Source organism: Myotis daubentonii, chromosome 18 (assembly GCF_963259705.1).
Source record: "Myotis daubentonii chromosome 18, mMyoDau2.1, whole genome shotgun sequence".
NCBI classification, from domain to species: domain Eukaryota; kingdom Metazoa; phylum Chordata; class Mammalia; order Chiroptera; family Vespertilionidae; genus Myotis; species Myotis daubentonii.
The window spans coordinates 44206784-44214930 of NC_081857.1; positions in this window are offsets into that span (position 1 = coordinate 44206784).

Genomic DNA, 8147 nt, shown 5'->3' on the forward strand with positions numbered 1-8147 from the left:
ACGTGAACACTTCCGCCGGTGCGGAATCTTGGGTGCACTTCCTCCGAACCTAGTTTTTTTTTTTTTTAAATATATATTTTATTGATTCTTTACAGAGAGGAAGGGAGAGCGACAGAGAGTTAGAAATATCGATGAGAGAGAAACATCGACCAGCTGCCTCCTGCACACCTCCCACTGGGGATGTGCCTGCAACCAAGGTACATGCCCTTGACCGGAATCGAACCTGGGACCTTTCAGTCCGCAGGCCAATGCTCTATCCACTGAGCCAAACCGGTTTGGCAGTCCGAACCTAGTTTACGTGAGCACTTCCGCCGGACGGGATTCTTGTGTGCACTTCCTCCGGACCTAGTTTACGTGAGCACTTCCGCCGGACGGGATTCTTGGATACACTTCCGCCGGACCGCCGGACGGGATTCTTGGGTGCACTTCTGCCGAAGTGCACTTCCTCCGGACCGAGTTTACGTGAACACTTCCGCCGGACGGGATTCTTGGATACACTTCCGCCGGACCGCCGGACGGGATTCTTGGGTGCACTTCTGCCGAAGTGCACTTCCTCCGGACCGAGTTTACGTGAACACTTCCGCCGGACGGGATTCTTGTGTGCACTTCCTCCGGACCGAGTTTACGTGAGCACTTCCGCCGGACGGGATTCTTGGATACACTTCCGCCGGATCGCCGGACGGGATTCTTGTGTGCACTTCCTCCGGACCGAGTTTACGTGAACACTTCCGCCGGACGGGATTCTTGAGTGCACTTCCGCCGGACCTACTTTATGTGACACTTAGCCGGACCCTATTTACGTGAACACTTCCGTCGGGCCAGATTCTTTGTATGCACTTCCGCCGGACCAAAAGTACGTGAGCACTTCCTCCGGACCGTATTCTTGAATGTATTTCCTTCAGACCGGGTTTATAAGAGCACTTCCTCGTGATTGGGATAGTCAGTGTACTTTTTCCAGGTTAGGTTTAGGTTATGCTTTTGGAGGGCGGGTTTCAGGGGTTGCATTTCAGTTAGGCTGGTTGGCATTCGCAGTTTCTCCTCATTGGGTTCGCTGACGCACTTTCTCGCGGGGCTGGCGTGGGGAGGAGCTGGTTAGTGTCCATCCCTCGCCTCAGTCGCACGGAAGAGCGGGGCGCCGTGTCCGGGACTCCAGTTCGTCGGATGTGGGTGTCCCCTCCTTGTTCAGTCCGCGCTGTATGCGCTGCGCCAACTCCCGCATACTTTGCGGTCTGTCAGGTCCCTGAATCCGGGACTACTGGTGTTTCTGTTCGATGATGTGCCAGTTGGGTTTGCATTCCGGGTAAATGGGGAAGGTGTTATAGTCTGACTGGTTAACTCACTATGTTTTATTATTTGGAAGATATAAACTAGTGGAAGGCAACATTTAGAAGCGGCTTCATGTTCTTTATCTTGACTTATTCCTAGGATCACACGTGAGCTGGGGCCCGTCCTCCTTGTGGAGCACTTGGTCCCCCGCTGTCCTCTGTTGTCAAGTGGCCACGGTTGCGCGGTTTGTCCTTTCGTCTGCAGAGATAAGCTTTTAGATTAACTTTTTATCTCTCACGCTTTGTATTTGGAGCTGAGCATGAACTCACTACCATCCGACTAGAAGGACACTATTTTCCCAATCTTTTTTAGTAGTTAGAAATTGAGTGTATGTTCTGTGCTTTTTTGTAATAATGCATACATCTGCTTCTTATGCTGATGGGGGTGTAGTTCTGTTTGCGATGCTCTTTGGGTCCCATCTACAGGAGTCATTTGTTATTTGCTCATGGCTCTAAAAGACTAGTTTTTGCATACATGTGTGTCTTTGTGTAATTTGCTTTAATTTTCTGCACTCGGACATATGTAAGGTAGCTAAAACATAAATTGAAGTTTAAAGTGCCCTGAAGCCTTATACAACCAGTAAACATGAGGATTTTTAACCAGTGTGTCAAGCTGGTTTGGTGAGGAAATTACTGCAGGGCCTGTCCCTGAAGGAGCCCCAAGGAAAGCTCACCTCCTCTTTTTCTTTTATTTTGTTTTGTTAATCCCCACTGGAGGATGTTTTTCCATTGATTTTTGAGAGAGTAGAAGGGGGATATAGAGAGAGAAACATTGATGTGAGAAACACACCAATTGGTTGCCTCCGGAATGTACCTACAACTCAGGTATGTGCCCTTGACCAGGAAGTGAACCCAAGACCCTTTGGTGAGTGGCCCAATGCTCTAACCACTGAGTACACCGACAGAGCAAGCTCATCTCCTTTTGACAACCTTCCTTCTTGGCCTGGTCTTGGGTCTCTGCCCTTTATGGATAGCAGCCCAAGACCCTGGTGGCCTGTGATTGTATCTTTCATGACACTCTCCAGTTCAAGTCCCTGACTCCTATGCCTAGGTAAGTTCTGACTGTGCTGTGCCCTCATTCTTCAGTCATCCCCCTGGCTGTCTTTTCCTTTTTTCTTTTATTTTAATGTCTCTAATTGACACAAAGCATACCACTTTTCCTTGTATTATTCCTACATGATTACAAATTCTGCCCTTCACTCTTGGTCTTAAAATGAGATTCCTTCAGGGGACATATTTTTGAGTGGGGCAATTTCACTTTTTTTTTTTCAGAAACTACTGACCATTGAGGAAGTGGCCACATGTCTTACCCTAGGGTGTTGGGACTCTGCCCAGAGGACCCTCTAGGAAACACAGGCATAGGAATTCTGGGGTCAGGACAGATGGGAGTGTCAGGTCTGGTGAAGGATCTGCTCTGGGAAGTCGTCAGTGAACTACAGTGTACCTTCAGGCTTGACAGGTTCCCAGTGTCACCTTTGCAAGAATAGTGATGTCCGTCTGTCCCCATGAGGTAGCAGCTGTTTTATGTTTCAAGCTTGGTCCTTACACTGTCATTTCCCTCTTCCCATAGTTCTGTTCTTCATTCCTCTCCACTCAATGTCTGGCCTTCCTGATGAGCCCATTCTCAGGTCTTTATTCTATTCGTTGCTACGCTTGGTCTTCAGGTCACTCTTTTTTTTTTTTTTTTTTTTTTAATACATTTTATTGATTTTTTACAGAGAGGAAGGGAGAGCTGGAAAGATCGATGAGAGAGAAACATCGATCAGCTGCCTCCTGCACACCTCCCACTGGGGATGTGCCCGCAACCAAGGTACATGCCCTTGATGGGAATTGAACCTGGGACCCTTCAGTCCACAGGCCAACGCTCTATCCACTGAGCCAAACTGGTCAGCGCTTCAGGTCACTCTTGTTCCTGACTTTTATGCACCCTTCTCTGGAATCACACCAGCCCGTCCTGTCATTTGCCATCTTCTAATTTTCTCTTCAAACATTGTCAAACCATTTTGTTGGAATATGTAAGCCGTGTATTTCTAGTATGTATGTCCATATCTATATCTATATCTATATCTATAACTATATATAACCTATATGTATAAAAGGCTAATATGCAAAGTGTCCCCTTGGGAGCTCGATCAGGAGAATCGGAGTTGGATTGCTGCTTGTGACGTACACTCACCTCCAGGGGGTGGCACGGAACATGGCAGGTGACCAGCTACAGCAGTGTGGTGCTGAGGGAGCTAGGGAAGGAGTAGGCAGGCAGGTGAGGAGGCAGGGGAACCTGATTGGCCCTGATCACTGGTCAGGCCTAGGGACCCTACCCATGCATGGGCCTCTAGTTATACTATAATGTAATGTAATATAATATAACATAATCCTATCTAATAATAAACAAACATGGTAATTAACCGTACCTCTGATATGCTTCCCATTGGCTAATCATGGAAATATGCAAATTAACTGCCAACAAAGATGGTGGCTAATTTGCATACTGCAGGCAGGGCAGGACAGCGCCATCCCGCCTGCCCCACTGCCATCCGGGCCTGCTATTGCGACCCTGGCGGCAGGCGGCCCGTATGGGAACAGACCCAGGGCTGGTGGCGGGACCGCAGCGATTGGCCACCAGCCACGCCCACAAACAGCCCTCCCTCGGGGATCCCCAGCTGACAGGTGCTAATGCACCGATCTGCCAAAACGCACACCCGGGCAGCCTTTGCCCTGCACAAACTATACAGCCAGGAGAGGGGAGTGGGGCCTTTGGGAGCAGGGTGGGAACTTCCCGGGGTTTGCGTCAGGCAGCCCAGAGCAAAGTGCAAACTATCCCGGCTAGTAGCTGCGTGCTCATTCACTTTCTCGCTCATTCATTCACTCATTCACTCACTCATTATTCACTCAGCAAACCCTCTCAGGTCCCTGGCACCAGGCCAGGCACTGAAGTTGAAGCAGGATAAGACAGAGCTATGTCCTCAAGATGTTAGTACTTCAGTAGGGCGAAGCAGGCACATGAACGAGGCAGTTGTATGCACAGATGCAGTGTACTGGGTTCTGTGAGGGCTGTAACTAACGCCAACTTTGTTCTCTTGATAAAATGGGGCCTCAGGAGCCAGGCTGCCCCAAGCCTGTAGGCCTGTGCCTAGGCCAGGAGTGGCAAGGGTCCTGGAACATGACAGAGGGTGCAGGTTGGGCTGAGGGGTCTGGCCCCACCCCTCACCCTCACCCCCGAGTGCACAAATTTTTGTGCACCAGGCTACTAGTAGTATAATAATGTTCCTGTATATTTCAGTTACATTAGAATGCTGTACTTTTTATTTCAGATGATAGGATCAGAAATAAGAAAGGAGAATTGATTTAAAAGCAAGATCTTACTGTAGATATGGAATCCCAAGAAAAGCTATCTGGCCCGACCAACAGAGAGGGTCCTGGATGTGGAGACACCCAAGAACCGGAAGGATGGACAGAAAGACATCAAAGAAGCACTTCAAGTGAGAGAAGGTATAAGTGTGATGAACATGAGAAAAGATTCACTCGGAACTCAAGCCTCATTAGACAAAAGAGAATTCACACTGGAGAGAGACACTGTTCATGTAATGTCTGTGGCAATTTTAATGCAGAAGCTCACAACGTATTGACCGTCAGAGAATACATAGCCTGTTTTATAGGTTAAAACTATCAGTGTGAGGAGTGCAGAAAGCCTTTATCACAATTCACACCTTGTTCAGCATCCGTGGACCTGCACTGGTGAAATGCCTTTCCAGAATGGTGAGTGTGGCAAAGCTTTTCATGACAGCTCAGTCACATCCGACACCAGAGGACCTGCACAGGGAACAAGGCACACCAGAGCATCGACTGGGGGAAATGCTTCAGCCTGAGCTCAGGCCCTATGAGTGTGAGGAGGGTGGGAAGACCTCAGTTACAGCTCACATCTGGGACCCAGAAGAATCCACATGGGAGAGGAGCCCTGGTGACACAAGTGTGCGGAGCTACTCCTGGCACTCGTTCCGAGGACACCAAGATGCACGCTGGCGATGGTGTTGCCCTAACAGTGCTGAGCTCTCCACTCCCTGCCACTCATTCCAGAGTCACGTGAACACAGCTTCCAAGCAGCATGGGATGCTTTGCCCACTGAACACATCACCTGCTGAGCTGGGGCGCTGAATGGGCCCATTCGTGTTGTCAAACTTCTCAGAAGTCAGTTGCTCAGGAAATCTTAGTGTTTATATTCCTCTTCCCCTTCTCCCTATTTTTCTGAACTACTTTGGAAAAAAAAAACCACCAACACCTCAATATTTGGTTAACTTGATCAAATACATTAATCTATCAATTATTTAAACTAAAAACATGGTGAAAGACAAAAACTATTTTGTTATACTGGAATGGATTATGCTTTGCAGGGCCGGAATGGGTCAAGGCTGGATGGATCGATCAACCTGCTGATCCACAGGGACCTTTCACGTCTTTATCCAGAGGTGGCAGACAAGCCCCACATAGTTTTTGTTTGTTAGTTTTTTGTAATTTAAAATAATAGCAACTCTTTAAGAATCTGCATATTTCACATAGAATCTAATTTCCAGATTTTCTTATAAAAATACTGTGCACATTTTTGTCTGTTAATATTTGTATTCTATAAATGCCTTTTTAAACCCTTAGCCAATTTTTCTATTGGCTTGTTTATGTTTTTCTTACTTTTTTGTAAGAGGTCTTTGCATATTAGGAAAATTAGCCCTGTGTCGTTTAGATGTGACATATTTTAGTCTGACTTTATAGCTGGACAAGTGGAATGAGAAGTTAACTAGAAGAGGACTTTTCTGCCAAGAAAAGACAGGAGCCTGCAAGCAGGCCACGTCAGAACAAAGTCTTGCAAACAAGACTTATTGTTTAGAGGCAGAACTTTCCTTGAGGTGATAAATAGTCCATGAGGGCATGGAAAGTTCAAGGGAGGGTGCACTGCTGCAGGTGGAAAGAGTCTTTGTATAACAGAGGAAATGAATCGTGTCATGTACAACTTAGCTCAGATGATCTCATCAGCATGCCTGTTAATCATTGTCACTTGCTGTACTCCATTGTTATTTGCTGGACTCCCCAAATAAAAGCCATGAGAGCTTTGGGGGCTTTGCTATTCGCCTGAGCGAGCGGTACCCCTCTGCTTCTCTAAACTCAATCCTGCACGCCAAGCTCATCTCAGCGTCACCGTTCACAAAGAACATCAATAGACTATATTCTAACTTTTATTCTCTTCATTCAAAAATCCTAAATGTTTCAGTTACCAGTTCTATTTATCTTTTCTTTTATTGCTTTTCAGTTATGTTTTTAGGCTTTTATGTCATGCTTAGAAAGTTCCTCCACACTGCAAGGTAGCAAGAGCCTCCTAGCCTGTCTCCCCACTTCTGCTGTCACAAGTTTATTTATTTTTAAGTTTTTTTTTATTAAGTTATTACATATGTGTCCTTACCCCATGTTACCCCCCAACTCTCCCCCCACACACACTCATGCCCTCACCCCCCTGTTGTCTGTGTCCATTGGTTAGGCCTTTATGCTTGCATATAAGTCCTTTGGTTGATCTCTCCCCTACAAGTTTGTTTTTAACACAGCAACCAGAAAAACCTTTCAGTACCTAGGTCTGATCATGTTCTCCTCTGCTTAGAAATTCCAAATGGCTTCCCATCTTGGAGTAAAAAACAATTACCTTTGCACTCACCCACAGTCCTCATATCTCTCCCTCTTTGTACTCCCAGCACCCTGTGGTACTGCAGCTCCAGACACACACATCCTTCACGTTCCTACAATATTTCAGACACTCCACTCCAGGCCTTTGCACTTGCTGCTTTTCTCCCTGAAACATCTTCACCCCAAATGCCTCATGGCCCTCAGTCTTAGCTCAAGTGTCAGTGCTAGTGAGGTCCTCAGTGTCCATCCTGTGAAAATTGTAAACTCCGTATTTCCTTTATTTTCTCCTTAGTGCTGACATCCACCATCTAATAAACTATATTTTTCTTTTTATTGTCTGCCTCCCCATCTGTGTATTACATACACACACACACACACACACACACTTATAAATTCCATGAAGGCAGGGCATTGTTTTGCTTTAACCTATAGTACCTGCTTCCAGAACAGTGCCTTGCCTGGTAGGTGATTAATCAATAGTTGTGTAAGGAAGGTTAAGAGGGAGGGGAAAACACCTAAATATTAAGTAACCCGTCAGATTGGCAAAGATCAAAATATTTATAACGTTTTGACAAGTATAGAGGTAGCCTCGTAGTGTGTTCTACGATTGGTAAGTTGGTACCAAAAGTGTAGATGCTGGTACTCTGCTCTGTAAATCTATTTCTAGGAATGTATGCAATGGGTCTGCCCTTACACATGAGAAACATGTTCGCAGTAATTTACTGGAGCTGCGTCTGAATGAAAAAAAAGGAACAACCGGCATGAACATTAATGGAGTAATTATCAATAAGTTGTGGCAGTTGAATATTATGTAGTAGTTTGTGTTTTTTAAAGAGCAAGACCTAGGAAGTAATCTCCGCAATCAATCGGTAGGAGGCAAAAAGGTATGGAAATGCTGTCATTTGTGTAGAAGAAAGTGAGGGTGGTACATGTTATGAAAGACATGAGTGAAAACATGCTGGAGGACACTAATTCTTTTAAATTCTATTTTAAATATTGAGCCATGTGAATGCATTCCTTGTTTATATTGCTTTTTAAATAATTAAGCTGGAAAAATCTTGAGGGAGGAAAAGCTTTCTTCAAAGCTGTGCTCACTGGCCCCAGCTCCCTCCATCCGCCAAAGGACCGCAGCCGGGTCCTCCACGGGCGGGGCTGCCACCG